The following is a 17,475-nucleotide window of genomic DNA, read 5'->3' on the forward strand; positions in this document are numbered from 1 at the left end:
GTCAGCCAGCCACCCAGCCGCAGCCAAGACCAGGACTGATCCAAGTCAGTGACATGTCAAAAAAATAATTTTGGTGTTACCTCACTTTTTCCATTCGTGCCATTTGGTTCCCAGTTTACAGTCTTACTGTACATTATTACAACCAAACAAATCAACCCAATCTTGCCGAACCCTACTTGCCTCTAATTTCAGTTTCAGTGGGAATATTAATTGTTCCCATTAAGTCCTGGAGATCAGTAAAAGTGCAGGAAATCAGATAAAAAGAAGTATCAAAAAACATTAATAGATTAACCCTTTGAAACCTCCTTCTAAAGCTTCTAAGTTGCTTATTACCTTCTCCTTTTGTTTTTTAAAAGAAATCAAACAAATGTGCTCAGTTTTCAAAGGGTTTAGCCAATATTAACTGATGGGTAGTATTGATCCATAAAAAACACGTTATGGATGAATTGAACAGGGTCATCGAATCCCTCTTTCACGCCCTTGTGTGTAGAATATTTCAGCTTTCTTTTTCTCTCGCTGCATCACCTTCAGGCTGACCTCTGTCTGATTTTGAGCACTCCAAGTGTGTGAACAGCTGGATATCTGAGCAGAAAACATTCACCTTCACTCCACCGCTGTGTGTGTGTATGTGTAAATCTTGATTGGGATTGAATCTGAAAGTGGCTGCAATAAAATAGTAGTTGAACCTTTTTTTTTTCGAAACATTCAGCCTTCTGCGTCTGCTATGATTTGGGCCCAAATATGTAGATCTCTGAAATGAGCATCTATATGTAAAGTCACTCTCCAGGATCTGTTTTTTAACCAGCTAAATCTGTGACAAAAACACTGCAGAGCCAAATCCCAGATCTAGATCTACAATGACTGAACGTTTTTGGTGTTTTCTCAGAGAACGGACAACAGAAATCAAAACAAAAATAGGGAAAAACACAGATAGAGGTGAGAGGTAGTCAGTCCCCCCTCCCTCCCTCCTGTCGCTGCTTCACAGCCCATTAGGTCAGAGCAGAGCAGGGAGCGCGGCTCTTAGGCTGGCGGTGTAATATTGGTGAGGACACGGCTGAGGGAAGGACCGCAGAGGTTTTTAAAAGCCTGTGTTGGCTGTGTGGCTGAGGTGAGATGTCATTTCCTCTCAGTGCCTGAGAGCACCATCACAGTGATATAAAAGCATGCAGTTCCTCAGCAGCTGCTGATGGGCGGCACGTAGACAACGGAGAGGATGAGGAAGGTACTAACATCTGTATGGATTTCCAAAATGTGTGGAAAATAGAGCATTTATTAATAGGAACTCCGTTTAATTTAAAATACCAGTGCTAAGGCAAGTATGTATTTTTGTTTGCAATTAATGATAAAAGCTTTAGCACTAAAAATGTGTGTTTTTCTTGCTACCCCCAGCCCTTAACAACATCTTCTGATCCATCATTACTGGAAAATATGTTAATGTAAGATCATGTCAAAGCAAAGAGGTATATTTCTTTGCTTTTTTTTGTATGTTGACACTATATATACTAAATAAAAACCAGATACTGTGCCTTATTAAGTTGCTGTGAGCTGTAAATTCACCACCTCTAAGCAGAGGAGAGAAGACAATGTCTTCTCGGAGCCAAAAGCGCTTTCTCTGCAGGAATATCTGGGGACCAAAACATCCCCAGAAGTACACTGCACAGCACACTGACTAGAAAAGAAAAAACAGCTTGAACTGGAGCAACCTCATTCAACGGAGGGGTCTCAAACTGATTCGAATCTACGACTTTCAAAGGGCAACCCTAGTCAACAAGCTATGATTTCAGGACCGCCCAAAAAATCCCAGACGAAAAAATGGTATTATACTGAACGGTTATTACTCCAAAATTCAACGCAAATTAATTTTCATTGATATTGGCACCATTATCGAGACTTCTTTGCGACAGCTTTTGCATTTAGGTATAATTTATTGCACATTGCTGATGTGTTTGGCCATGAAGGTTGTGTTCCCGTCCCCCCTTGACCACTGGATTTCTTCCTTGCTTGGTTTAATACCCTTTAGCTGGCAATTCATTTGTATTATATAAGTTAATTAGACAATCAATGTATGCAGACCAGTGATTGGATTGATATAACATGACTTGACTTGAAATGTAATGTTACGTTATAGTACTGATATAGGAATATCGATACGCTTTAATGTTATCGATTTTCGAGTTTTTAAAAAAGCTGAACCAGGTCCTCAGTAGAATTCGGTTTCGATCCCTTCCCCTATTAGTAGCTATGTAGTTCGGTCTTTTTAAGATTTTTTTTAACCATCTTTTATGAGTTCAGAAACAAATCTGATTTTACTTTGCATAGGCTTTAGGGAATGTTGTTTATGGTAACCTACAGTTGTTTTCACCTTCTCACCTTGCTGCAGTGAATTTCACAGGTGTGTCAGTGCACCATGACATAACTAACATAACTTGTGTGTGTTTACATGTGCAACCTAGCACTGCACCTTGTGTTAAGTTGTAGCTTTTTCAACACCTACCTATATGTTCACTGGAGATCAGAGAGTAACAAGCAAACAGCTTTACAAACAAGTCCTTTTTCTCCACATGAAGGAATCTCTGCGCTCTGCATTACCCTCCATGAATCACACTTTGACCTTATACTGTACATACATTGGAGTGCATGTGTGCAATACAGTATATGTCTGCTTCAATGTTGTCATACAGTATGTCAACCTCAATTTTCTGTGTGTATTTTCACATTTGCAGCTGTGGAGGTGTTTCTTTCCACCGTTCTGTATCGCTGCATGTCTCCAGGGGGGTTTTATGTTGTTAAATCTCTGAACCACTTGTGTTTGAGATGATATGGAAGAGAGAGAACAATGGTACCCTTTAACACCCTCTCTTTGTCCTTTGCTTTTATGAAAACAGCCTCTCAGGATCTGTTCTCTTCTCCGCACATTAGCATTATCTGAGGTGAGAGGACACCTGGGAACCAGAGGAGCCAGACTCTGGTGCGGGGTGTGAGTTAACCCTGATTTCTCATGCCCAGACTTCTTTCACACTTTGATCACAATTGTGAAGCCGACCCCGGGTCAAGCATGTGGAGATACTCTCACCCGGCTCTGAGAGTCAACACTGAGCATGCTCATGACCCGGTTGTGAGGGTCATATCTCCCTCCCCGAGGGCGAACGAACACATAATCGAAGCGCATGAATGCCTACACACTCCTACGTTAACACTCGATGAAGACAGACAGATGTGAATGCATGAAGGCGCTGCGCACATGTATCGTATTCACATGTTTTCAGATTAGATTAAATAAGATCATATAAGGGAGTGAATATAAAACACACGTGGTGATAAAGAGCAAATCTGACAGAGTATATAAGCCATATGGCCAAACATCACGTGTTGCCATTGACATCAATGTATATACAGTACATGTGTGACGACAGAAAAACACACAACTGTGAGGCTGTGTAAAAAAAAAAAACAAAAAACATACAGATCTGCAGCATCACAGATACAAAACCACACACACACAAGCTGTAAAAGCATAATACACACAGCGCAGTAGGTGTCTGCATGCAGACTTGACTGAAAATGCAGGGAGAGCCCAAACATGCCAGACGGGATCAAAATCCGCTGCTTGGCGCCCTGCCGACATCGCGACCCCGGGTAAGAGGAGCCGGACAGGAAGGGTGGCAGACCTTAGTGTCGGCACTGCGGGGGATGCCAGGGGAGCTGAGGATCACACACACAAAGCCGACAGACACACACACAATCACAGACTTATAGTATGTAAGAGGGTGGAGATAACAAATGGGACTGGTTCTTCTTACTGCATCTGAGTCACTGTCACTTCTCTCATACAGCCAGTTTCCAGCAGCAGCAGGCAGCTGTTTACGAAAAAAAAAAAACACAGTGCACTACCTGCTGAGCACCAAGTAGCAGACAGACAAATTTTGCAACCAGCTGGTGAACAAAGTGGAACATTCAGCAGCTAAAGAGCCAGGTACTTCCCTCAGGAGTTACTGGGGACTGAAACTGAGCTAACAGGAGAGCTAATATATATAAAGTGCTGCAGATATGAGTGAATAAATGCACAATAGATGCCTGAAATAAGGCCTCAGAGATTTTCATGTTATGTTCTACAGCATGAAATACGTCAGTAAACATCCCAATTGTGAATTACGAAGCTTTCATGTGCCTTAAAAAAGGCGGTGGCTAACAAATGGCTAAATAATGATGAACGCGGCTTTACAGCTTCATTGTGGTGGCGATGTTACAGTCATGCCATCGTGGTGTTGTTTGTTTATGTCCATACACTAGCTTATCCTTATTTTGCAATTGCATTTTTGCTTCTTAAATGCAATTGTTCATTAGCAAAGAAAATGTAAATGTAAATATCTCATAGGCTTTTAGTCAAAGGAACCAGGGCGATGCTCACTTCCACTTCAGTCTACAGAAAAACGTCATCTCAGGAGCACTCTATTAGACTCAATTCATCAAATTTCCAAAAACACGACTCTAAAAAAATGCCTATGTTGCTAAAAGTCTGCTGGATGCGAAAAAAAAAACAATGAAAAAACAGATGGTTTCCAAATCTACATCATAAAAAGTGAAAATTTGTCAGCATTTCAATTACAGCTCACTTCCCCTGCATTAATGCAGCTTAAGTATATTTTAGCTAGAGCTATGATTAACTGATTAATTGTAAACTATTTAGTTAATCACCAACTAATTTGATCGATTAATCAGTCTGAGTAATTATTTAAAGAAAAAAAAATCTCTTATTTTTTTCTGGTTTCTTTTCGCCTCTATGACAAGTGAACTTCAAGGACGTCAACTTGGGCTTAGGGAATCACATCTGACTTTTTTCACCATTTTCCAACATTTAATGGACCAAACAACTTAGTTGCCGCTTCAATTTTAGCTGAGGTGTTGCACTGGGGGTCTTGCATCAGAAATGTACAAAATATCTGCATAAAACTAAAAGCCTTATTCAGGAGGATATTTGGTAAAAGTGAGACACTGTGGCATCAAACTGGCAAACATCTACAGTTTTTTAGTGCTCTGTCAAAGGATTTTGGGTGGTAAAAGAGGAGTGAAAATATTTTAATCACCCGAAACACCAGCTATCACAAATAAACCATTCAGCTGCAGCAAATAGAGTTGAACTGAATGCTGACAGCTCGCTTTTTATTCCCTGTAGAGGAACATTGGCTTGCTAATTTGAATTTTTCTTATGCTTTACATTTTTGGGTAATTCATTCAGTGTTAAATGGGAGAACTTTGAACTTCGTGTCCTTGTTGTTTTGCAGCCTGAAACGGCATTTTTACTTCAACACTGATGATTTTTACATCTGCTGAAAGGGGAATTCTTCTCCAGTCTCTTGAACTTGCGAACCCTTTTCATAATACACCTGATATTGTCGAAAATGCTCGCTGTCAAGACAAAAAAGACTGCATTCTTTCTGCCTGAAAAGTTAACATTTCGATTAAATATTTTTAAATTATGATATTAAAGTACACTTATAGCACCGTTAAAAATACTCTCTTTTATTTTTACCTTTTTGGTGTTACACCAGGCAGTCATTGACAAAGCAAGAAATTTACTTGAGGTGTTTTTTGGGGTTTTTTTTGAGTTTTTTACTCATTTGACCCCCCAAAAACAGTACGCACAAGCTTTATGGATTATTGATGACATTTAGATGAGCTGACAGTTCGAGTGGAAGTCACACAAGGATATTATAATAAAGTATATGTGCCAAATTAGCACTTTACAGAGCTCTGAAGCGCTTCGCAAACTATATATATATATATATATATATATATATATATATATATATATATATATATATAAAACAATGTATTGCACTCTCATTTACATATGAATTTGTACATGTAAAATCTTTGGGGTTAGGTTTAGCTCTATTTCAGTTTCAGTTGAGCTTGAGAAAACACTCAGCACATCCCGCATCAATAATACAGCAATCAACATGTCAAACACAGTGTGTGAGGCTACATCCTTTTAGTCTTGTCGGTCCAAATGGATTTCAATGCTTCTGCATGTAGTTGCTATACTGCTGAATTATTTAAATGTGGTAATTAGGTGATTGTAGTTGCAGTATGTCTCTGGTGAGCTAAGTAACTGTCAGAGCATTGTTATTTTTTAGGAGGAAGATCATCAGATCAGCTGCTCCTACAACCCCCATCCCTGCTTATTGTGTTTATTTTGGCCTAATTCCAGCTCCCTGGCTTCATAAAGGAGCAAAATACATGCACTTAAATTGAATAGATGAAAAACCGCAGGCAAAAAACACAATTTGCACTGTGTGTGCTTGCACGTGTGTCTTTCAGTTCCTGTCATATCATGTTTGTGTCGGCACACATTATAAAGTGGCCGACTGTCCCCGAAGCTGTTGTGGTATCGCTGTCCCAATGCAATTTGCATTTTTGCGTCATGTTATCTCTACCAATGCCACATTTTGTGATTATAATCAGGGTGCGTGTCACGAAAACAATGGGTTTTTATGGAGCGTTGCCCCGCTGATGAACCGGGACGAGCCAATGCTCTATGACCTGGATAGAAGACGAGAGGCCGCCATATTAGAAAGGGTCACAGGGTCGGTGGCAACATACATGCATGTAAGGGATCACACACACATGCAACGCTTATCTGACACACACTGCACGCACATGAAGCGTTAGCACATAAGGGGTAAGCCAGCTGTAGCGTGCGGCACGGTGGTTGAGTTTTAGTTCATTTTTCAAAGCTTTATGTTCATGTTCAGGTTAATATTGCAAAGCGGTGATCACTGCTGCCTCTGGATTGAGTACATGTAAATTTGACCTTGTTAATGGTGTTGCTGAGCGTTTGATCTTTGCAGCTTCACACACAACCAGAGTGTGAGTTCATGCAGCAGCTGAACCGGTAAACTCTGAGGTCACGGCAAAATCCAGGAGGTTCATGAGAAAAAAATGTCCTTTTCTTGTGAATGGTACAAAATTCTGAGGAGACCTCTGCAGCTTTTTCTTTTTAATTTAAAATTAATATAATTTATCGCATTACAAGCAAAAACATTTGAACGAATTCCTCAGCATTTCATTTAAACTGCTGAAAACCAAAAAAAAAATCCACAGATTCCAGTTGGGTCTTCACATTTTTTAAATGCTTAACCCTTTATCACCTGGACTGACATCAGTTTTCTTGTGCTGCATTTAAAAAAGCACTTTCTTAAGGTCATTTTCTAGTTTGTCTTTGTTTTTTACTTTTCTTTTTTGTTGCTTATTTTAAGGTACTTTTCTTGTAACTTTTTACTAATTTTTTCTCATTTTTTTGGGTGGGTCATTTCCTTTTAGTTGCTCATTGCCTTTTTCCCATGATTTTGAAAGACATCAAGCCAATTTGCTCAAGTTTCAAAGGGTTAAAGCTCAAAATAGTAGGAGTTGCTTTGACTGCCACTACCATGCACTGAGACTGCAATATCCTATCACATCTTATTGTTTCAGGTTGCGAGGAAAGGGTTAAAATTTCTAATAAGGGTATAAAAGTTTTAACATTGTTTATGTCAGTTAATCCTGTGCTAATGCTTTAAGGTTCAGTTAAGAGCCTCACAGTTTGACATTTGTTTATTCTCTTCCAGCTTTTGTCTTTTCAGTTCTTTTGTTCAGAAAGTAGGACACTACAACAGAGCAATTGACCTCTGACCTTGTGGAAATGAGCAGCAGAGCGTCTGCTCCAAAATCCATAAGGTTAGCTGTTGGATTCATTAACAGCGGCACCTAAATGGTGAATACATTTTATGTATTTTCAGCCGAATGTATATTTCTGAAGCGTCCAAGCCATCACATATCTGATGAGTCATGCAATATATTTCTGCTATTCTACAGTTTCAGATTCAGATTGCTTATAATTTTCTCTCCTTTAATGTTTTACTATTTTGGTCCGATTACTGTTTAATTCAAGGAATTCAGAGTGCTTTCTAAATCTATACGTTTATCAATTTATTGACTTGTTTGGAAAACGTGTTAGCTGACCTATGCAGACACTTCTAAAAGGTACAGTTCACCCCAAAATGAAAAAAATAAAAAGTACAAGTTTTTTCTTTTATCTGTAGTGCTGTTTATCAGTGAGGATTGTTCTTGTGTGAGATGCAAAGTGTTGGAGATATCGGCCAAACTTCACCGAATCATCGCTCAAAGTCACAGCTCAGCCAAAAGAGGACGCCATTAATGTTTACATGTCACGCTTTCACAAGCAGGAGCCTTTGGTTCATGAGTAGAAGCATGTTTCCTTCTGTGCAGTGGTATGGTTGGTGGGTGTTGTTCGGTGGAAAGAAAATAGTTCCTACATGAAACTGCTCACAACAAGGTCTGTGGATTATCCTGAGTAACCGAGTCATGATTTCTGGAAAGAGACACTGCTGTTGGATTTTTCAAATGTATGTTTTTGGAGCTTTGAGCACCACAAGCTGAGTGCCATCTAGTTCCATTATATTGGAGAGAAGTCAGACATCTCTACAGCCGATATATCCAACAATCTGAAACTCACACCAAAACAATCTAGACTGATAAATAGCACTGCAGGTAAGATGAAAATTATGTGCTTTTGATTTTGGGGTGAACTGTCCCTTTAAGTGTTTGTTACAACCAGGCTCTGACCTGAACTCTTTCAGGTATGAGGACGTACCAGTACTGATACTGCGTAGTGTTTACTCTGTCACAGTCACATTTTTTTGCTGATTTCTTGAACCTTTACCCCGATCACGGAAACCGTTTACTCATTAACATGATGTTATCTGATTATTTAATCACAAAAGTGAACGTCCCTGGGTGGGCTCGAACCACCAACCTTTCGGTTAACAGCCGAACGCGCTAACCGATTGCGCCACAGAGACTGGTGTCTCCTTGCTGGGGTGTGGCCTAATTCAAGCCCCACCCATCTGCATTAGCAACCAACTTCTAGAAAGCCGGTCTGAGCAACAAATCATTCAAAACTAGATTCACTCACTTGTTAACTTTCCATTTTATGTAGCTTGCATGAAACCACACACTCACACAGTTTCATTGACAAAATTAAAACTGGAAGTTAGTGGAAGTCTCAAATTCCCTTGAGAGGTCAATCTAATTTATAGTATCAATCGTGTAGATCTGGAGGCAGTCATACTGAACATCAAGATATAATAGTTACTTTTTTCAGGTTACTCATGGCTGCAAAGCAAGTGACTACCACAAAACAAACTTTAACTTATGGTTAGAGTAACTCCACCTCATCTATTTCATTTAAATAACTGTGAAAGATCAGAGGACAAATTATATTAAAGTGGAGCATGATACAAGAGTACAGCTCATAGCAAGCCTCAGCTGAAACCTGAGACAACCAACAGCTGGACTAACGGCGTGCTTCCTTCTCCAGCGTCATCACATCCTAAAAATAAATAAAACAGGACACGTCTGCTGAAAGGTAGTTTGAGTTAGGGCAATTTGGATTAAAAAATGCTATCACGATAAAAATGTTCATGTTGGTAAATATTGATAATTATCTCCCAAATCAGTCATGTCATTATTTCTAGTCATATGGCAGTTGTAGTTTAACCATTTGAAACCTAAGTGGCATCACTTTGCTGCTTTCAGACGCCTTTCACAAAGATTTAAACCTTTGAAACCTGAGCAAACTAGTGAGATTTCTTTGAAAAACATGGAGAAAAAAGCAACTTTGTAAGAAATGTCCCAGAAACTGAGAATTTAGAAGATTAAGAAAATAATCTTTACAGATTGAGCATAAAAACTGTTTTGCAATAAATGCTTTTTTGCAAAATTGAGTGTTTCCATTAGGCATATTCTTTCCCCTGCAATTTAAATATGTGCAATTTGAGGGTTTATTGAAACCCGCCTACTGCAGCTGCTGTAGTCTGTTAACACAGGCACTGAAACTAAAAACAACAGGTTCTGCGACTCTCACATGATGCTCATACAGGCACTGTGGTTTGAGACGTGGGATGCAGCTACAGATTTGTTTTCTGCAGCTGCCATTTTCCGCTTTGGGAGTTTTTGATTTTTCTTCCTCTTATCTTCACTTTTAACCTCATTCATTTGATAAGCGCCACCAAGCTGAACCCTAAAGTAGTGAGTTTGGGAAGTCAAAATAGTAAGAGGCTTAATGTGGGGGATGTTCAGAGCGTGTTCAGTATCTGGCGCCAGTGTATTAAAAAACGTCTGGCAAGAGAAAGTCTTGCGATAAATCTCAGTATCAATATTTTGTCCCAACCCTACTCTACGAGTGTATGGGTAGTTTAATTATATGGAGGATTTGTCAAACATTTAGTATATCACTTATGGAAAATAATTTTTGAGATGATTAACGTTTTATCACCCTGCCCTAGTTTGAACTTTACTATCTAAAAATCAAACAATAAACCTACATAATGTCCCTTTCCTGTCCCCTCTACCTTCACAGCATTGACCTTTAAGGTCTCCCGCTCTCATTTTCTCACTGTCTCGGTCCTTTTATCTCTCTCTCCTTCCCTCTGGTTGTTTCTGCAGAACTGTGAGGATTTCAGGATGTGGAAAAAAGCTCGGGATCACGGGAAGGTGTTATGGCAGGATGTCTGTCAAGACCTCCGGGATTAAAAGGCCTAGGCCTGACATAGGGAGAGAGAGAAGAGGTAAAAAGGATTTCCTCTCCTCTCCTTCTCTGCGATTATTGAAGGAGTAACACCTCCAATAATCCAGAGAATCAAGATGTCCTGTGGCAGCAGTGGCTCAGCTGTTGAAATATGTGACTTCCGTCATACTGCGTGCTCCACATGCTACAACTGCACACATAAGCTCACATCTCCTCTGGTTTAACACGCTGATAATTCACACGTGGCACTGAAACGTCTTTCAGATGGGGATCTCAGGGTGCTTCAGCCTTTTTCTACTCGCTATTCATCTAACTGACTGTCATTTGACCTGATCATACCTGTCAGCAGCAGAACTCTGCTTCTTCCTCTCCTCCTTCATCCTCTAACCTCCGTACAAACACACACCCATCTATCACCTCAGTCCTCGCCTTAAACAGGCCCTGGTACAGCACAGCGCCAGTGTGCAGCGATACTGAGGGAGGTCGCCGTGCGGTCACTGCGCAAAGCCTGGTCGCATTGTGACTCGGAGCTGCAGAATGTGCCACGGTGCATTAGCGCGCTGCCGCCTGGCTGAGCATGAGGAAGGGAGAGAGAGAGAGAAGAGGAGGAGGAAAAGAGGAAGAGATAGGAGGAGCTAAGAGATGGAGTAGAAGGCAGAAGGATGGAGAAGCAAGAGAGAGAGGAGGATGAGAGGAGAGAGGGAGGAGGAGGAACGTGAGAGCATCAGCGCACTTACACAAGCAGAGTTCACAGGCCCCAGGGGCACAGGGTCCCTGTAAGGTGGCTCATCAAATATGAAGGCATATCAAGGTTGTGTGTTTGCTCTGGTATCTACTCCTCATCTTCTCCTGCTCTCATTTTTTTCTCTCTTTTTTTCCACAGTCTCACTTCATTCTTATAATATCTTTTCTCCTTGTTTCTCTTTACAATAACTTTCATGCTCACTGTTTCTGCCCTTCATCACTTTTGTCACCTCCAGAAACACTCGCTCAACGCCACAAAGCCACATGGACATAAAATAACAGCACGGTGTTTCAGAGTATTTTTGCAATCAAGATATTCTTGACAATATTTTTCATTTCAACAATATACAATAGCAACAAAATAAGAGTTATAGTTGTATATGTCAACATAAATGTTGTTCGCCTTCAAATATTCAGTAAAAACTGAACAAATATCTGCACATCTAAACAGTTGCCAAATACAAAAAACATTTGGCGGGTTTCCATTAACCCTCAAACTACGCAAATTGAATTTGTGAAAATAAAATATGCCAATCAATTTTGAAAAAACTTGCATTCACATGAGGTGGTATTTCAGGCCATTCGAAAAAGCAATATTTTGCAAAACTGCAATGGAAACACTTTTTTCGCTTTTATAGGTCACATGATGCTATGGCTGTGCACTTGTCAATAGGAACTGTCTCCCTCGGGTATGATGCATCAGGCGCTACAAGAGCTGTTATTGCATCGCATAATTCTTCAAAAGTTAAGCAGATCAACTGAAAGTTTTGAGTCCACAATTTCCTCTGTGAAATCGTGGACTATTACCTCCCAGAAATCCCTCGTTCGTGGCCACTCCCAAGTATAAGGGGCTTGGCTTTCCATTATCACTTGCATAACATGCCTGGAATTGGAAACAATGACGGCTAGTGCGCTGGCTGCAATAAACCTGCTAATGTTTTGAACATCCATCGCCATGCTTCTTTGAATGCTATTGTGAGAGGAGAAGTCGCATAACATCACTCAGTGGAAACAGTCATCTTTCAATTGTGTTTTATAGACATTTCCAAAATATCGCCTAAGTTTTGCGCAAATCTGTAATGGAAAACGATTATTGCCTTCAATTTATTAACAGTACATATATTAATGACTGAGTTGTTTTCTCCTCCTGAGCCTGTACGCTCTGCTGTTTCTCCTCCACTCTTGCTGTAGCATGTGTCAGACCTGCATTTATTTTGACAGGCTGTTATGTTGTGATGACTATCGCACATTCATATCAAGTCTTTTTGTCATGCCACGAGCATCACGTAGGTTGACAATTAATGTCAGATTCCTGTGTGTGAGCAGTGAGAGAGGAGAGAGAGAGAGACACTGTGCTGTTCAGCGCTGCTGACAGTTAACTCTGAGTGGTAAGTCACAAAAACAGTCTGAAAAGTCCGCAGCTGTTTATAAAACATTCAGGATGCCCAGACCACTGATTCAACACTGCTGATGTTGCTGCTGACCTGTAGTAATTTCACTTATGCTTGTTGTTGCCGTGAATAGAGGTATGATGCCGTTATGTCAACAAGACAAAATATTGCCATTATCATGATATGAATTGTTCTTATTATATGAAAAATTATACTTGTATTATCATGGATGATATGATATGGTAAACCCCCTGATGCTAACATAATATTTTTCAATGCAAACTTGTCATACACCAATTTTTTGTGTCTAGAAAGGCAGCTGGAAATATGACAAATGTTCTATTTTTATAGCAATTTCACTTTCAGCCATGCTTGTTGTTGCTGTGCATAGCCATTATGTCAACAGGTTGAAGTATTGTCATTATCGCAGTATGAATTTTTCTTATCATATGAAAAATTGCACCGGAATTACAGTGAACGATATGATATGGCAAAAGCCTATTGCTAACTTCATGTTTTTTCTGTACAAACTTCTCTCACACACACCAATTTTCTGTGTCTAGAAAGGCAGCAGGAAATATGACAAACTTTCTGTTCTGATAGCACTGCATCAGATCCAGAGTTCACAGTTTTCCAAACACACAGAGCAGCAGAGAGCTCCTACAGCGAAATTAAATCCCCCAAAAAAAACCAAACTGAGGATGCTCTGGTGGCCAATGTCCTTGATTTATTTTGGGCCAACAACCTCTTTTGCATGCCTCTTACTTTGTTGTCATCCCTCTTACTCCCATAATCCCAGTCCATCTGCACAAACTTTTATTGGTAAAGAGTCAAATGCCAAAAACTAATTTAAAAAAATAAATGAATAACCTAAATGAAAAACCTAAATAAGATATTTTACATAACAAAAAAATATGGAGCACAAAGGACTAAATGTGCACTGAAAGCTGTTAAATAAAAACAGATTGGACATCATTGGATGATGTAACGGACCAATGGGAGAGGCTGTCGTGAGGCTGCTGGGACATGATCTCACTTTCATCCTCGCCCTAAGCAGTTTTAGACAGCCCTGATCGGCCCGCTGCTTATCTGCTCTGCACCAACTGATGTGCTGTAGCTAATACATGCATGCACACTCGCTGCATGTCCGCACACTGGCACGCATGCACAAGATTCATTGTATTTTTGAAATGTAATGAGCATTTCAGAGTCAAAACGCACACAATCTACTTTTTTTTTGCAAACTGTGCTTGACATGTCACATGGCAGAAAGCTTTTAAGATTTTCAGGCACACACACAGACTCTGACAGTACACGGACAATCAAACACACACACTCAACTGTCAGAGGAAAGAGGTCATGTCGGGGGTCGTCGTCCAGGGACTTGCGCTGAAAGTCAAACATGAAAGAGCTCTACACCGAAGGCTCTGTACAACCTCCATGACTTATGACCGAGGTCAAAGGAAGCCGCTGAGGCCGCAGCAGGGCCGTGCTCTTACTGTTAACCCGCATACACTCACATGCACACACATGGACTGTATAAACATCCATGTGCACATACACACACACACGGTTTATTTGTACTCACTCGTTGTGCACACACATGCATTTGTCATCAAAGTGGCAGTGTGGTCGTGTTGTGATAAAGGCGAAGGCTCTGGGGGGCTGGAGCTCGGAGCAAAAAGCCAGAGGTTCATGGCCCGTCCTTGACCCTCCAGTGGATCTTGACAGCTTTGAGTGACAGAGATTGACAAAGAATGACAGGGGGAAATCACAAATTAAACAACTGAATGAAAACATACAGCTCCAGAAAAGCTGCAGGATTGAGCTTTAAGCCAGTTAAGTGGAGTGGGGGGGGGTGGTTTTGATTGCAAACTGTGCACATTTGCTTAAAAAAAAACAAAAAAAAACTGATGAGTTGACATTGAGGTAAAAGATTTTGATGAATTAAAAATAAAGAAACAGCTGCCGAGTCACAAGGTGATGATTGTGGTTGTTGTATTGAACCAGTGGACGTTTCCATCACCACTATACACTATACTCTGACTTGCTTAACCCTTTGAAAACTGAGCAATTTGGCTTTGTTTCTATCAAAACACAAGCTACAAGTTAAGAGTTACAAGAAAATTACCTGAAATATAGAAAATAACATGAGAAAAGAAAGGAAAAGGTTTAAAATGGTTAAAACAAACAAACAAACAAGCAAATTATTATAAAAAATTAAAAAGTTATTATCATCATAATAATAATATACATAAAAAACACAAGTATACTTTTCTGGCTATTTTTTTCCTTTTTTTCAATAATAATTGACGTAGAATAATTTCTCTCTCTCTCTGCTTTTAAAACTGATTTTCAGGTCATTCTCATGTTACCTTTTCCTAATTTCTTACAATTTGTGAGAAATATCTTGCTTGTTTTCAAAAGAAAATTTGAACAAATTTGTTCAGGTTTAAATGCACGTAAACAGCATCTGAATGCAGTACTAGAAATCTGATGTTGTTCCAGTTTTCAAAGGATTAATCTGCAAAAAAAAATAAAATCTGAAAAATACTGTAAGTCCATGCTAAACCAAAACTATTCTCTATTTGCCATGACACATATTGTTCTCCATGGTGCACATTTGCCCACACTCAGTTCAGTCAGGGGTCAAGTGGTCAATAGCAGTGATCAGAGAGGCCTACAGCCCAATGAGCCCATTGATAGCTCAGCCCCACAGAGACATGGAGAATATAACTGTTCCAATTCATATTGGCCTCACGCGTGGCGACAGGTCCGGGCTGCAGTGGAACAAACGGGCACTCTGAGGCCTCCACAGCATCGGCAGGATTGATCTGCTTTACTCTGGCCAAGTGCGAGCTGTCAATCCTAATGCCCCGTCAATACAAACACACCAGGGATGTACAGGGACAGAGCTGTGGACTCTACGTGGGAGGGTGGAAGTATCCGTTTCTGGCGTGCCTGCAGCCACTCATCTGCCCATATCTGTCACGATCTATTACATTGACTCATTCCTAACAGGTGTTATTGAATAACCTGTGTAAAGAAGTGGGTTTTATTTTCATTTTTATAAACCTTTGAAAACCAAGCAAATTGTTTTGAATTCTTTTGAAAGGATGGCTAAAAAGGCAGTGAGCAATTTGGGAAGACATGTCCCACAAATTGCAAGAAATTGGGAAGAGGAAAAAACCCTGAAAATTTGTTTTTAAAGGGAGGAAATACAGTGAGAGAAAGAGACAAAGAGAAAAAACATTAGAAGAAAATCATATAAAAAGTGAAAAATATCCAGAAAACTATAGCCTATGTATAATTGTTATTATTAAAATAATTTTTAACTTATCTTGATTTATATATTATATATATATTTTTTTCTAACATTTTTTCTTTTCTTATATGCTTAATTTCTTGTAATTCCAAACTTGTAACTTCTTTCCCTATTTTTTAAGGAAAACAAGCCAGTTTACTCAGGTTTCAAAGGGTTAAAGAGACTTATCAACAACAACTGCATGCAGACTTTATGAAACATGAGCATGCCTGCTGAATAAAAATATTCTTATATCAGGTGGCTCTCTGCAGTTTCTGATCATTGACACATTTACTGTCTGATTTGAGCATCAGACAAAAGTGATTTTTTTTTTCTGAAGTTTGTACATGTTTTCCCTGTGATCTTGAAGGATAGGGGAAAATTGATGAAAATGAGGGTGTCTTTTTTTAGGTTACTTTTATCTATGATTACAATACAGTCTTTTTCTTCTCTATTTCTTATTTTCTTGAATACATCTTTCATTTATAGTCAAATAAATGTGTAACATCAAAAGTATAGTTATACATCAGATACTAAAAAAACATATCTGATCTTAAAATATGGTTTATATCTTTGTTAGCTGTATATGATGCCATGCAAATACTGAACATACTGGGTAAAGTCCTTCTAGGGATAATATAAACCATTTCAGTGGCGATTTTAGGTGGAAAAAATGCAGCACAACTAGACTAACGTTACTTTTACCAATTACAAACCAAGAAATTTACACACGTTTGACCAAATGCTCAATATGAATGAGCACATACCTGTTTGTTGTTGATGTTGCTGCTCAGATCCCCGTTTATTTGCGCCGTCAATTAGCCTAGTTAGCTATTTTAGCTCCGCCAAACAACTTTTACCACGTCGTCCTGTGGTGGTCATGTTTGCTAACCCTCTCGGAAAGATGCTTGATATCATAAAAGTACCACCTCCTCTAAATAATAACAAACAAAAAAGGCGTCTTCTCTCTGACAAGCTAACGTTAGCAGTTGACGATAACCATGTTGTCCTCGAGAACCACTCCACGTTAAATCTAATTATTTTTACAAAATCTTTAGGTTATAATAATGTCCCGCGGCTGATGGGCACAGAGGGCTTTCATCTCATGTTCTTCATCAAAAGGCAGACTTTTAAACGCGTGCTGAAGAAGATAACACATATCTTTGACAGTGACGCAGTTACCAAAAGAAATACTAGCTGCTAGCAACAACAACTTTAACGTACTAGTCAAACAGCCAATCAGCGGGCGGGGCAGCAGGTAATCAGCTTCAGGCATGCGCAGTGTTGACGTAATAAAAAGGTTTTTTTTTTTAAATAATAAAAACTTATTTCTATATATATATTTATATATATATGATGGTATAGCTTGTGACAATAGACTTTATATAAATAAATTATAAAACATTACATTTGTATACACAGTATGCCTGTTACTGAGTTATCTAAAA

General features: G+C 39.4%; 1 long non-coding RNA gene and 1 other non-coding gene across 2 annotated transcripts in view; both read right to left on the bottom strand.

Annotated features, from left to right (window-relative positions):
- LOC148185692 (uncharacterized) overlaps nt 1-17,236 on the bottom strand; it is a 36,795-nt gene extending 19,559 nt beyond the window's left edge. The window contains exons 1-2 of the long non-coding RNA XR_015775744.1: nt 16,795-17,236; nt 14,312-14,454 (exon numbers count right to left, since the gene is read on the bottom strand). This is a non-coding gene — a long non-coding RNA (uncharacterized LOC148185692). The remainder of the gene's footprint in view (nt 1-14,311; nt 14,455-16,794) is intronic.
- trnan-guu (transfer RNA asparagine (anticodon GUU)) lies at nt 8,788-8,861 on the bottom strand. The gene has a single exon. It is a non-coding gene; the product is annotated as a tRNA-Asn (tRNA).
- Nucleotides 17,237-17,475: the final 239 nt, after the last annotated feature.

This window comes from Plectropomus leopardus, chromosome 23 (genome assembly GCF_026936395.1).
Source record: "Plectropomus leopardus strain MGB_pleo_1.0 chromosome 23, ASM2693639v1, whole genome shotgun sequence".
In the NCBI taxonomy this organism is placed as follows: domain Eukaryota; kingdom Metazoa; phylum Chordata; class Actinopteri; order Perciformes; family Serranidae; genus Plectropomus; species Plectropomus leopardus.